General features: G+C 31.6%; 1 pseudogene across 1 annotated transcript in view; it reads left to right on the forward strand.

The window, feature by feature from the left end:
* LOC143233929 (5-hydroxytryptamine receptor pseudogene) overlaps positions 1-12,908 on the forward strand; it is a 126,882-nt pseudogene that overhangs the window by 98,078 nt on the left and 15,896 nt on the right. Inside the window, exon 2 of the transcript XR_013018409.1 lies at positions 3,309-3,459. The product of XR_013018409.1 is annotated as a 5-hydroxytryptamine receptor pseudogene, transcript variant X1 (transcript). The remainder of the gene's footprint in view (positions 1-3,308; positions 3,460-12,908) is intronic.

Below are 12,908 nucleotides of genomic sequence, written 5' to 3' on the forward strand. Positions count from 1 at the left end.
TTCTTTTGTTGCTGTTTTTTATGATGTACTCTATACTACTTAAAACCCGAATGTCCATTGTATTTGTTAACGATATTTCATGGCATTCTTTATCTGAATAGGCTTAGGAAGTAGTGTGCAATACGAAATATTGTTTAATTTTTTTTTTCGTTGAGGATTTGATAAGCACTATGCTTTTGTATGCTTCACGTTTTGCTTTATATATCCGAATATGAACAAAAGTGTCTCAATCCCCCACGGAACAGCGGTATGGATGCGCAATCACAATGCTAGAAACTGTGTTTCGATATCCATGTTAGGCAGAGCACAGATAGCCCATTTTACAGCATTGTGCTGAAATTCAAACAAAGAAACAAACAAAATGAATAAAAGTAAAAAGAAGTGTCTTGATATTTCGGACGCATAAGTCCTTCTTCGGACTTGTTGCTAAACTTCTATAAACTTGGTTTCGTATGGAAACCTGATAAAGACCGAAGGTGCCCGAAATGTCGCTTTAAGCAATTAAACATACCCGGCATGTCCAGATGAATAAAGTGTTCGATTCGTAATCTGAGAATCGTGGGTTCGAATTTCCGTCACACCAAACATACTCGCTTAAACAAGTAATTAGACGGAGATTTGTGCTTTTATGTGCGCCTTACAGGACAAAGTTAACTTAAATATATATAGTACTTCTGTGTCTTTTAATACGGTAAATACTTCATCTACTAAAACAAATATGTAGTTATATATAAATATTTTGCATATTCTATTAATTTGGACATAAACGTATAAAGATGTGCCTCTATTTAACTGAGCACAAAACAAGTATCGCATGTTATATTTAATGATGGATTTCACAATACGATTAGTTGTTAATTGTGGATATTGTTTATTATTCTTAATAATAATGATATTTCAAGAAATATACATCATAATCGATAACTTCTGATCAAATGAAACTGTTTACACAGATTACAACTAACAGCTAATTCCTAAAAACATGGTTAATTTAATACACAAATATAACTAATTAAAATACATGGATGTTATCGACATTTTCGGCCATAATCCCAAAAATAGGTCACAAGGCTAGACTAGCTTAGGAGGTTTAGGTTATTCCTAAATCCACATATTAAATTAATAATACAAAACACTTTTCATAAATGTAGAAAATAGAATAATTCAACCACACACACACACACATATATATATATATATATATATATATATATTCGTTACTCATTTGAATCAATATTGCTAATGAAACTCCCTTTAAACAAAGAAAAAATGGGATATAACTTTACATACAAGACATAAAAACTGGTAGCTAACTTCATGCGCTGTTCTTAGACAAGAGTGGCACCAATGTACGCAAAACGTTATCATATTACCGAATAATAATCGGCTAGGGTAAATTTAGATTAATCTAACATCTGTAATAAGTGGCCAATTACAAGCTAAAGTCGATAGTTTCTGAATCAGTAGCTGGACAGTAGAAAGAGTACAGCAAAAAATTAATGTGAATATAAAAATATAACAAAAAAAAGTGAATAACAACACCATTCAATAAATATTAAAATTTTTAATGTTAAGAATAACCAAACAAACAACAAATGAACATTCACCTAATCTTCAAAAAGAATAAATGGGTGTGTTGTTCAAAATATGACAGACCAACTCGCGGGTCAAAAATACGAAAGTGAGTGTAGGAGCTCTCTCAACGAAACCTTGTGAAGTTAAAAAAAACTATTTTTTTGTATCCAATGAGCTGCGAGAAGTACACATTGCGGTGTGGATACACAATCTACCAGTTTTAACTTCCATTCGATAGTCTCACATAAGAAGATTAGAAATGTAGAAATGTAACCTAAATACATTTTATAATTCCATGTTATAGCTCGTACTCTAGAATTTTCTTGTACCCTAGGATCTTTTTAATTTAAATATGCAGCGTACTATTTAAATTTTTAATGTGTTTTGTTTATGGCTTAAAATTTATGGTTATAATACGTATATATATATATTGTTTATAGAATAACCATACAATTCTTTATATTTCCCTGCTTTTAGCTTTTATTTCATCTTATATAATACTTAAGATCAAACGACTTAGTCTATAAAGGCGATGCTGTTTTATTTCTTTGTGAAATATAAGGTTGTAGTATAACAAGTATACATATGTAAAGAAAGTATCACTGCCTGAAAACATTTTCTGTGCTTCTTATGCGTTTACAGCTTGGTTTTTCACTGAATGGTAATCTTGTTAAAGATTTCAAGTGTTTTGTTATTGGAGAGTGAAAACATGTTACTGAATTGAGAAAATATTAATTAAGTTATTTATCAAGTATATAACTTCCTTATCTGCACACTACCGGTTTACAATGTGCTGTCCTCACTAGTGTGAAATCAGTTTAATGAATCTCTTAGGTATAATATTTTAAAAAGGTTATTTGTGATTATGTTTTGTGTGATAAAAAGATAAAAGTAAAACGTTTAAAAACGTTGTTTAATTATATTTTTTTCATTCTTAATCGAAAAACCTATAACCTGAAAAGTTAATTAAAACTAATTTCGTTTAGCTTTTAAATAAATAAGTCATCTATATTAATATAAAGCCGAGTATATTTAGCAGAAATAAATTTTGAAGTTTCAGTTAATAACTTGATAAATCCAACATAACCTTGAAAATCACTTATTTTATTTCAGAGATATTACATAAGTATTGTAGTTTTTTATAAATATATTAAAGCTCGTGATTAACAATAATATTTTTTGCTTTTACGGACTCAAAAAATATGAAATGTATTAGTTGAATGTCATTAGTATTTATAACCATTTAGTCGTTTAATTGTATAACCATTTTACTTTTGGTAAATTAAACAATTAAAGTTCTAAACGGGTTATGAAGGTTAAGTAGTTTTAGTTTTATTGCTTCCGAAGTTACATTTGTATTGTTCTACGTAATTAATGATATTTTACAAAGTTTAAATTAAAAGCAAACACATAATTTTTCACTTGTGGTATTTTATACACATTGTTGTCTTTCTCATTGTCGGGTTTTTATCAGTAACAATCCATTTGAAAAACACCTCTTTGGTTGAAGTGTTTCCATTTAGTTAAAACATATAGAACCCTCAACCGACCGATAACAATTTAGTGAAATGAAAGCAGTGACCAAGGTAACAAAAATAATACCAAAATATCGAAATAAAATACTATGTACAATGTTCTCAAAAAATGTTTATGTAAATTTAGATTTAATACATTTCAAAGCCTTATTATTGACAGGTTTATTGGAGAGCTATCTAATTTTGTTTATTACAAAGCACGCCGTCGATGAAGAAGTGAAAAAGATAACTACAAGTCACGTCAGATTGAGACACGCCTCTTAGAATTGACGTCACAAGTTTGGAGTATCATATTCACTGTTCGTATGCAGTGGCTTCAGAACGTTTTCGGTTTTCAGATAAAGTGAAGGTAAGTTTGTTTTTTTCTTACACACAACAAACACTTCTCACATTTATATACAGAAGGTTGCAGTCTAGCAACAAGAACTCTTTTATTAAACGGAAAAGAAAACTAGGTAAGTTGTAAAGATTTCTAATTAATACATTTCTGGCATGTTAAAAAAAACACCAGAAAACTGGGCAATGAACTTAAAAGAAATTTTGTTTCCCCTATCTATCAAACAAAACTCTTAGCAACTCATTTCAAAAACTATTCAACATGATACCACATGAACTAAATTATTTTTATTTCCAGAGCTTCAAACAATTCGGAAGAAAGTATGTTTTTCGGATACGTGAGTTGTTGTTTTTTTATATAAGGACTGCATGCAAAAATTGTTTTTAATTTGGAACTCTAGATTAGAGGTAAGACACCTAGTCAACAACACCGATCAGGAACTTTAGTCTAATAGGAATAGTTGGATTTGACTATCACTTAAAAATCCGTCTAAGATGTTTTATTCTCATGTGGGATCCACAACAACTGTAAGCAGAAGCGTTAAGACCATGAATTCATAATCTTGATGTTTTACGATTTAAAAGTGAGAAAAATACTCAGTAGCCGTAACATGCACCTAAAATATTAATGCATTCGCCTTACTCAAAATGCACCAATATTTCTCCTGCATTCCTTATTTTTATAATTCTATCGCCTTTGTCACAAAATGCATCCTGCACTTTAAGGTCATGGGTTTCCTGTGAGAATGATGGTCAAATACTACTTTTCAACCACACAAGAACAGCCTTACTGTTGATGGAAAAATTTTGTTGACTAACTGCCCCCCCCCTGTAATTAATTAGCTCAAAACTAGGGACGAATATGTGCAGATAGCCCTCGTGTAGCTTTGCGTAAGGTTTCGAAAATATATACACATTTTTCTATACATACTTAAAACTATTATATATTTAAAAACGGCTCGTATGGATAAAGAAAGCACAAGTATAAAGTATATAAGTATTAGCATCTGGGTATTATTAATATAGGTATAAAGGTGTTCCTTTGTATTGATTTATTTTGGTTTTGAGTTGTTGTATAAGTAAGGCTTCTTTAATTTTGTGTTTGTTTATGTTTGTTTCTTTATTTAGTATTTGGGTGTTTACTATGGTTATATTGTGTTTATTTGATCTGCAGTGTTCGAAAACGTGTAGAGAAACAAGTAGAAAAATGGAAACCAGATTAAAAGAACACAAAAGGTTACCTTCACACGTTTTCGAACACTGCAAACCAAATACACACAACATAACCATGTAAGACATGACTAGAAACGCGAATTTAGCAGAAACTTGTCTTCTCATTTCATTACGCGCGAATTGCAATGTTTGAAAACGTGTGAAGGTGACTTTTTGTATTCGTTTAATCCGATTTCCATTTTTCTACTTGTTTCTCCAATATAGAAGTCGTGGCAGTTATCACATTGTATTTTATAAATAATGTTGGTGTGGTGTTTGTCAGTGTAGTTTTTACCTTAGTCTATATATAATTTTCTATACAAATGAGTTTTCTCGTCATCACGGACTTAAAACTATTGCTTAAACTAACTGAATATGAGAAAATTTCGGCGAATCTGAGAACAAAATATTAAATAATTGTTTAGATACTAATGGAAAGTCTGGCCTATGGCTGGGGTACAGTGGAGACTCATTCGGTAGGACTGTAAGTATACTTGAATCGTATGAGACAGGTAAAATCTAGTATTTTAGGTTCATCATTCTTGGTACTTACACTTTAATTTAATCTTCTCGGCTATTACCAAATAATTTATTCCATAAAAGTCCGATTGCCCTTTCCTGGCATACATAAGTATATTAGTGCAGATGTATTACTTTCACTTTTTTTTAGCACAGAAAAACAAATCCTGCACATTATAAGTCTTAATGTGTTTTCTTTGTAACTGTCACAAATATTAAGTCATAATAAGTACGAGCCTGCTAAGCAAACAATTGTAATTTGTCTTGTAATTTTTAATATTTCGAGAGGTTCATTATCAAAATTACAAATACTTCCGTTTCTGATAATCAAAACATTTTACTATTTGAGTGAAGTTTCCGGAAGTACAAAAGAAGTTTGGCAAGAATGGCTCTTCAGTCATTTGAAACTTCAAACGTCATATTGTTTAAGTGGCTCAAGTTGTGTATTGTTTATTAGAGTTTATGTACATAGTATTTCAAAGTTTCATGTTTTATACAAAACTGACAACAATCCTATGATGGTTATTGTCTGGAATGCAGATGACGACTGTTCATAATAAGAGTGGAAGCAGTAACTGGGAGTTGATCATGAAAAATCTTTGCATCTCAGAAGAATAACATACGAGATTTCAGTATATGTAAGAAGAAAACAAAACATATCTATATAAGGAAGGGTGAGAATTTTATCTTATCTTAGGCTTAAATCAGTAAACATATTCCCGAATCCCTTCAAGAATATCTGGATTTTATTTTGTTTATTTTTAATTAAGTACAAAGTTACACAATGGGCTGTCTGTGTTCTGTCCACCACGAGTATCAAAACCCGAATTCTAGCGTTGTAAGTCTGCAGAAATACCGCTGTGCCACTGGGAAGCAAGAATATCTAACCGATGTCCAAAGCAAAATCATAAATCAAAGGCAAAAGCAGAAGTTTAACTATTATTTTAAAATAAGAAATCTGTTTAAAATGTTAATATTACACTTCTCTAAAGATACGTGCATATTTATCATTGCACGTTGGAGTCATAAGGAATGAAATCTGATATAGAAGCAAAAACATATATGTTTAGTCTGATTTTATCAAAACCAAAAATAAACAAAGAGAGAATTAATCCACCTCAATTTCATTTTCACAGTTAAATATTCTGGTTTTACAAAATACATATAGCCCTTTTGGTACAGTTGTAAAGTTGGTATGCCACAAATAGCTCATTTTGTAGTTTTGTGCCAGTCTACAAAAACAAAGCCCTTTTCAGTTTCAGTTCAAAGACACCCACCGACACATGTGAATACTAATCTCGTAAAAATATTGAAATATTTGTTGTTTGTTTTATCATTATGTACAAACTTCCCAACTTCGTTGTCAGGGTTATACGTAGATCACGAAACCAAAGATGATTTCTGACCACTTCATCTACACTTCTAAACAAATAAAATTTCCGACTAAAAATTACCTATCCACCGATATCAGGTAAAATTTCCTTTATACTTCGGTTTATTCTTAAATATCTTCCAAATAAACTTTGCTTTTCAGCCAGGAAAGGCCAGAAAAAATGGTAAAAGACCAAACAATATAACATAGTACGACGCTCAAATCATTCTATAATGAGTCTTGTTTATTCTGTGCGTTTTTTTCTACACGCTGTTGTTGTGTTTGTTCTATTTTATATATAAAGGATAGTTTATTTCCTTGTCTACAATTAGCTTCACTCAAGACATTATCTTTTTTGTTGTGTGTACCGGATCATTTTAGCTGAATAAACAAAAGAAGACGAACACTGACTTGTCGTTAGTAATTTACTGGAACACAGGAAAGCTTTTCGTGTCAACTTGTATCCCCTAACAACAAACATTTACTAGAAATTACAAGATGGTGAAATGTATAAGGATAAAAATTTGCTCTCGCTATTAAAATGAAACATTCTTCTTGCCCTTTACAGCAGTTTACTTGAGTTTTTTGCATCAACAAAAATATAGAGTTAAAATATAAAATTCAGAAAGATATTTTAATTGTTTTGGGAGTACTATCATTGCAGTTATTATTAGAGGTATTTTAACTTTATTATTAATTATTGTTCTGACAAATAGGGCTGCAGTTTAAATCTGTATAGCGTATGTTAATGATATGATAACCAAATACACTAAAACATACAAGCATATGCCTCTTATCACTAATTTCAGTTATTGAATACCTTATCAAATTATTAAAGTACTTATAATATTTTTTGAAAATTCTAAAAATCCTTAAAAAGCATACAATTTTTCTATCGATTCAAATTTTAAATTCAACATTTTGAACATTTGCAATTTTCATGGTCTGAAAAAAGACTACGTTTTTTATTTTGCTAAACTTTATTTTAAATGTTTTAAAGTCCTTGATTCTAAATAAAACATATTTTGACTTTTTTCATTTTTTCTTTAATACTAGATGGCCCTGGATATAACTTTTTCACTTGCTGAGCTGCATTTTTAAAACATAATCTTTTTTTTTAATTTGATATCTTCTACTTCAAAAATTGCATGTAGACCAGAGATTTTTAACTCATCAGTGAAAGCCTCACTACAATACTCCACTTGGAGATTTTTAAACTGCTATATGTGAAGCAGTCATATCATACTATTCGATCAAACAAAAAATAGGACAAAAGTTGACGGTGGATAAGGCTGATCAGTTGTCTAGTCAATAGTTCAAAATTAGAGACGTTGTGCCTCGACTTGTTGCTTCTTAACATTTTTTGACAAAAGTCTGTGTATGAAAGTTTTGAGTCGTAAAAGTGGGTTCCTCATTATCACGTTTTAAAGTCTGCTTATGTCCGTTTATAATTGGCTAACCGCAGTGTCTGTTGTTATCAAACCTAGCATGTATCCTTAAGACCTCACAAAGAGTGATGTTGGGGTCAACGTTCGATTAGGTCAATTAATAGATAATATTTCGCGTGTTGGTTTAGTATATATGTCTTTAGAAATAACTTAAATGTTCTGAGCTGGACGAAACCTATGAAATATTATTGGGTATACCGTCGAAAATGTCGTAAACAGAGAGAGTAGTCAAATTTTGTAATAATGTAAGAACAGTATATTTCATTAACTACTCCCATTACCAAGTTGATTTTGATTTTAAATTTTGATGTAAGTAGATAGATTATTCTGATCAGAATTTAATAGTAAAATTATAACAAAACAGTTGTTCTAGATGTTCGCTTTCCTGAACAAATCTTTTCATCAAGCTCTTAATCTATTTCTTAAATCATACAAATACTTTGTTTACGTTTGGTAGAAAACATGTAAAGATTCTGAGTTATTTTCTCTAATGTTCTTTCTTTGTTTTAGACACAAGCTTGTGCAACAGTTTATCAGCAAGGACTGAACCCTAAGTTTTAGCGTTTTAAGCTTTCAAGCTTCCCAATGAGTCACCAGTAAGTGATAAAGTAAACAAACAATTACATTTATTATGTATCTCACAATAGTCACGCATGATTAATTGGTAGGTTCTGAGCCTCATCACTAATGTAGCAGTGAAAGGCTGGAGAGAAGGCAGACGGTCTTCACCACTCACCGCCAAATCTTTGGATACTCTTTCACCTACGAACAGCAGGATTAACAGTCACATTATAATGCCCCCAGGGGAGAAAAGGCGGGTATATTTGATGGAGGAAGACTCGAACTCACGACTCTCAGATTGCACTTGCTAGAGTTAAGAAGTGAACAAGATATATATGATTTTTGTAGAAAAAATTAACAAAAAACGCAGTAATGTTGACATATATTTGTATATACATATATAACATAATGTACTTACGCTATACATGAGATAATCCTACTTTATAAATGAGTAACTAACGATACTGATAATTTTAATTTACTCAATATTTCTTAATTAGCAGTTAGAAATCTGAGTGTGGCATCAGACGTTTCAAGAAGTACTGCTAACAGTTTACATTCTGTCGCCGAACGTTTTTTAAGATTGTACAACTCTACATTATTTACGGTATTCCCAGCGACAGTAAGCAGTTCTTATCTGAGAGTTACATATTGACATATGTAGAAAACTAAGGTAAAAAGATCGTATAGTTTCAAGACGATCGTGGTAGAGTTTGCATCAATAGGAAGTAAATACATTACTTTCTATTGTTTGGTTTATATGTGCCTCATTTAGGAAAAAACAACTTAAATGAGTTAATGCGGGTTTATTGACTATGAGAGTACATTGACTGGGAGAGAGTTTTCCCAGCAGTATCCAGATTTATATTCACAGATGTATATTTATACTTTAGAAACTAACTACGACGAAACAGTAGCATGGTAGCCTAAATTGACGACTTTGAATTCTAAGTTCTTATGTGAGCGTGTTGCTAACTTTACATTGAAACTATTTTGAAGTGGCCACTATTCGTCGATTTTTATGTCAATGTCTGTGATATTATTTCTTTTGAGTTTTAGATTGAAGAAGATACAATAATGTTAGAGAACACTTTGCATAAAAATATTTACAGCATCATTGACTGTAATCCGAATGGAAAGACTTATTCACAAAGACGGGTTTTTTACAGATTTTTAATATGTTGTCTTACACCCTTTAATGACAGTATTACTCAAGCCAGGTTTGTTATATACAGAGAAAACAAATACGACACTTGTATGAATGTAGATTAAAAAATTGAAACAACATTGTTTTAATTTTTGGAAATAACTAAACTGTAACTCTTATAAAGGAATACATGGTAACAATTGCGCCACGAACACTACATGAACGTTACATAGTAATTATTATAATTAGAGCTCCAAACGCACTTGATAGCAACTTCAGTGCTAACAGGCCCGACATGTCCAGGTGGTTGAGCACTCGACGTAATCTGAGGGTCGTAGGTTCGAATCCCAATCATACCAAACATGCTCGCCCTTTTAGCTGGGAGAGAGTTATAAAGTGACGGTCAATTCCACTATTTGTTGCTAAAAGAGTAGCCCAAGAGTTGGCGGTTGGTGGTGATCACTAGCTGCCTTTTCTCTAGTTTTATACTGCTAAATTAGGAACGGCTATCGCAGATAGCCCTCGTGTAGCTTTGCGCGAAATTCAAAACAAACCAAATCAAATCAATACTAAGTCCTAGGTGTTTCTTTCAAGGTAGTGATTACGCTGCTAACTCAAAATTCACATTGCTCTATAATATCTGTTCTGCTATCCTTAAACACAAATTACATAATATCACCCATACTACTTTTAGAGATATTGATCATGTAGTAGAAATTACGCAGTTAATTACAAACCATTTGTTAACTATAGTAAATACCCTGATAATTTTGTAGTAGCAATTTCGAATTGTAAATGAAAATGTCTTTATAGTAGTTACTTTAATAACTTTGAATCTACACCGTACAGGCGTAAGCACGTTTTTAGTCTCTAAATGTTCATAGTTTTAAAAAGAATAAAATACTTAACTTTTTATTATAGGCGTATATGTGTGTTTCTTATAGGAATGCCACATAGGGTTATCTGCTGAGTTCATCGAGGGGAATCGAACCCGTGATTTTAGCATTATAATTCCGTAGACATACCGCTGTACCAGCGACGAACCTAACTATATGCATTCAATGTATTAGTAAATCTAGAAATATGTTGTTTAAATAGGACCACGATTTAAAACCCTATAATAAATGCGTATCATACGAAGTTGCTGAGAGCTAATTAAACCATGTTTGACATTTTATATTGGATGTTTAATAAGCAAGTCCTTTCTAAAGAAAACCAAATCTATTTTCAAACTAAGAAAAATCAAAAGAAAACTTGCATACAACAAACATTATTTTTGTTGTCGGCTTTTAGGAAAGCTTTTAAGAGCAAGTATTATTTTTACACAAATACACACATATATGTAATATAGCATATACATGTTACACACATAGAATATAGTGAAGCTACACAACAAGCTTACTTGACTGCTACGGTAGCGCATTATTTGTAAAGTATCGATTTTCTTTGCCTATTTGATGAAACTTTAGAGAATTTCTGAGCAGCCTTTCTTGGAATGTGAAGTACGGTAGCTAAGCTAAAAAAACTTCGTTTTATCGAAGTTACTGGAATAATATAAGTTTTTGGATTGAGTAATCTTCTCCCCACTAATACTTTTTTCAACAGGGAAGTAAGTAACCTGATATATAGCAGTGTCAATAATATTGATGTCACTGCACAACAATTGTTTTGAAAAGTTTTGCTTCCTGAAAAGTGTTTGCTGATTGTGTCAGGTACCTGGTGGGTATGCACAAATATAGTTTTGGTTTTGCTTCATCACGTAGGAACTCTAAGAAATAGACAGTTAACTGTTTACCGACAACAACGTATTTAATTGCGTTTATGTTTCTAATATGCTATTAAGTTCAACATAATTAAAAGTGTTCGGCTCCTGATTTTTGTTTGTATTCAATGTCCGGTGCATCACGTTACAGTGTCCAACAGTAGTCAGCAAGCATTGACGGATTCCAGTTGCCCTGATATCGTTTTTCCATTGTTGCAATGTCCTGGTGAAACTGAAGATTTCGATGAAACGGTACGTGATGGGCAAATTTGGATGTGATTTTTGCGATCAGCAGCCAAAAATCTATAAGGAACACCCAACAGTGTTCAAGAAGCAAAAACTTTGTTGTGCAGTGTATCAGATTGCTATCAGGATACACACTTCACAACTAACAACCAGCGGGGTTTTGTCATTATAACTATTAAAATTTCATTATTGTTTAATCATTCTGCTATTCAAATAACTGATTTTATAACAAACGTTTCGAACGCTATTATATTTATTGTATCCCAAAGGGTCACATGGGTCGTGGTATTGTCGAAAGGCCTCGTCGACACTGGATATATCATATATTGTATGATATATATGTTATTATTTACTTAAATCATAAATTCTTATAATCATTTATTGAGTATAAAATTACATTTCTTGTATGATGAAGATGATTATGAAAGCTGTATCTGAAACTTTTACGTGTTTCCTTTCTTACTGACAACACGCCAGTTTACTGTATGTACTCGTTATTTAGAAATGTGCTCTGAAATGAACATAGAAACATGAACTTCCGCAGTAAATAAATAAGGTGACTGATTCTTCAGTATTTGAGACAATTGAAACAAGTGTTAAAAACATCAAAGAAGAAGCAAGCAAAAAAATTAAATTACACCAATCTACATCTGACGAAACTCCATCGAGTTACGTGTACGTCAAAATAAGTTCGTATGTATTTTTAATTCGATTGACATTTTTCTCTTCTTAGCAAGATATCATGTCGACAAACTTCTATATTTCGAGCTTTTTTGTTTTTTACTGGTTATGCCTAAGGAATTGTTGAAATGTGAAGTAAAATAACGTAGTTAGGAAAATACCATACATTCTTTTATTTTTTATGGAAGCGTGTCACGTTCGCCGGTAAGACAGCGCTAAGTCTTGGGATTTATGACGATAAAATTAGAAGCTCGATTCCCCTCAGTGGACACAGCAGATAGTCTATTATGGCTTTTCTATAACAAAGCATACATGTATTGTAAGCATACGCATTTGTTCATAATATATTATAAGTTCATATAAATAAATGATATTTGAGTGTATTAGTGAATAGATACCAATAGAACTTTTTAACCGATTTGTTTTTTGTTACACGAGTCTTCCAGCAATGAATGATAATGCAAGATATAATAAACTGTTGTAAAACTGTGAAAAATATTTTGATAACAATTCA

This window comes from Tachypleus tridentatus, chromosome 12 (genome assembly GCF_004210375.1).
Source record: "Tachypleus tridentatus isolate NWPU-2018 chromosome 12, ASM421037v1, whole genome shotgun sequence".
Taxonomy (NCBI): Eukaryota; Metazoa; Arthropoda; class Merostomata; order Xiphosura; family Limulidae; genus Tachypleus; species Tachypleus tridentatus.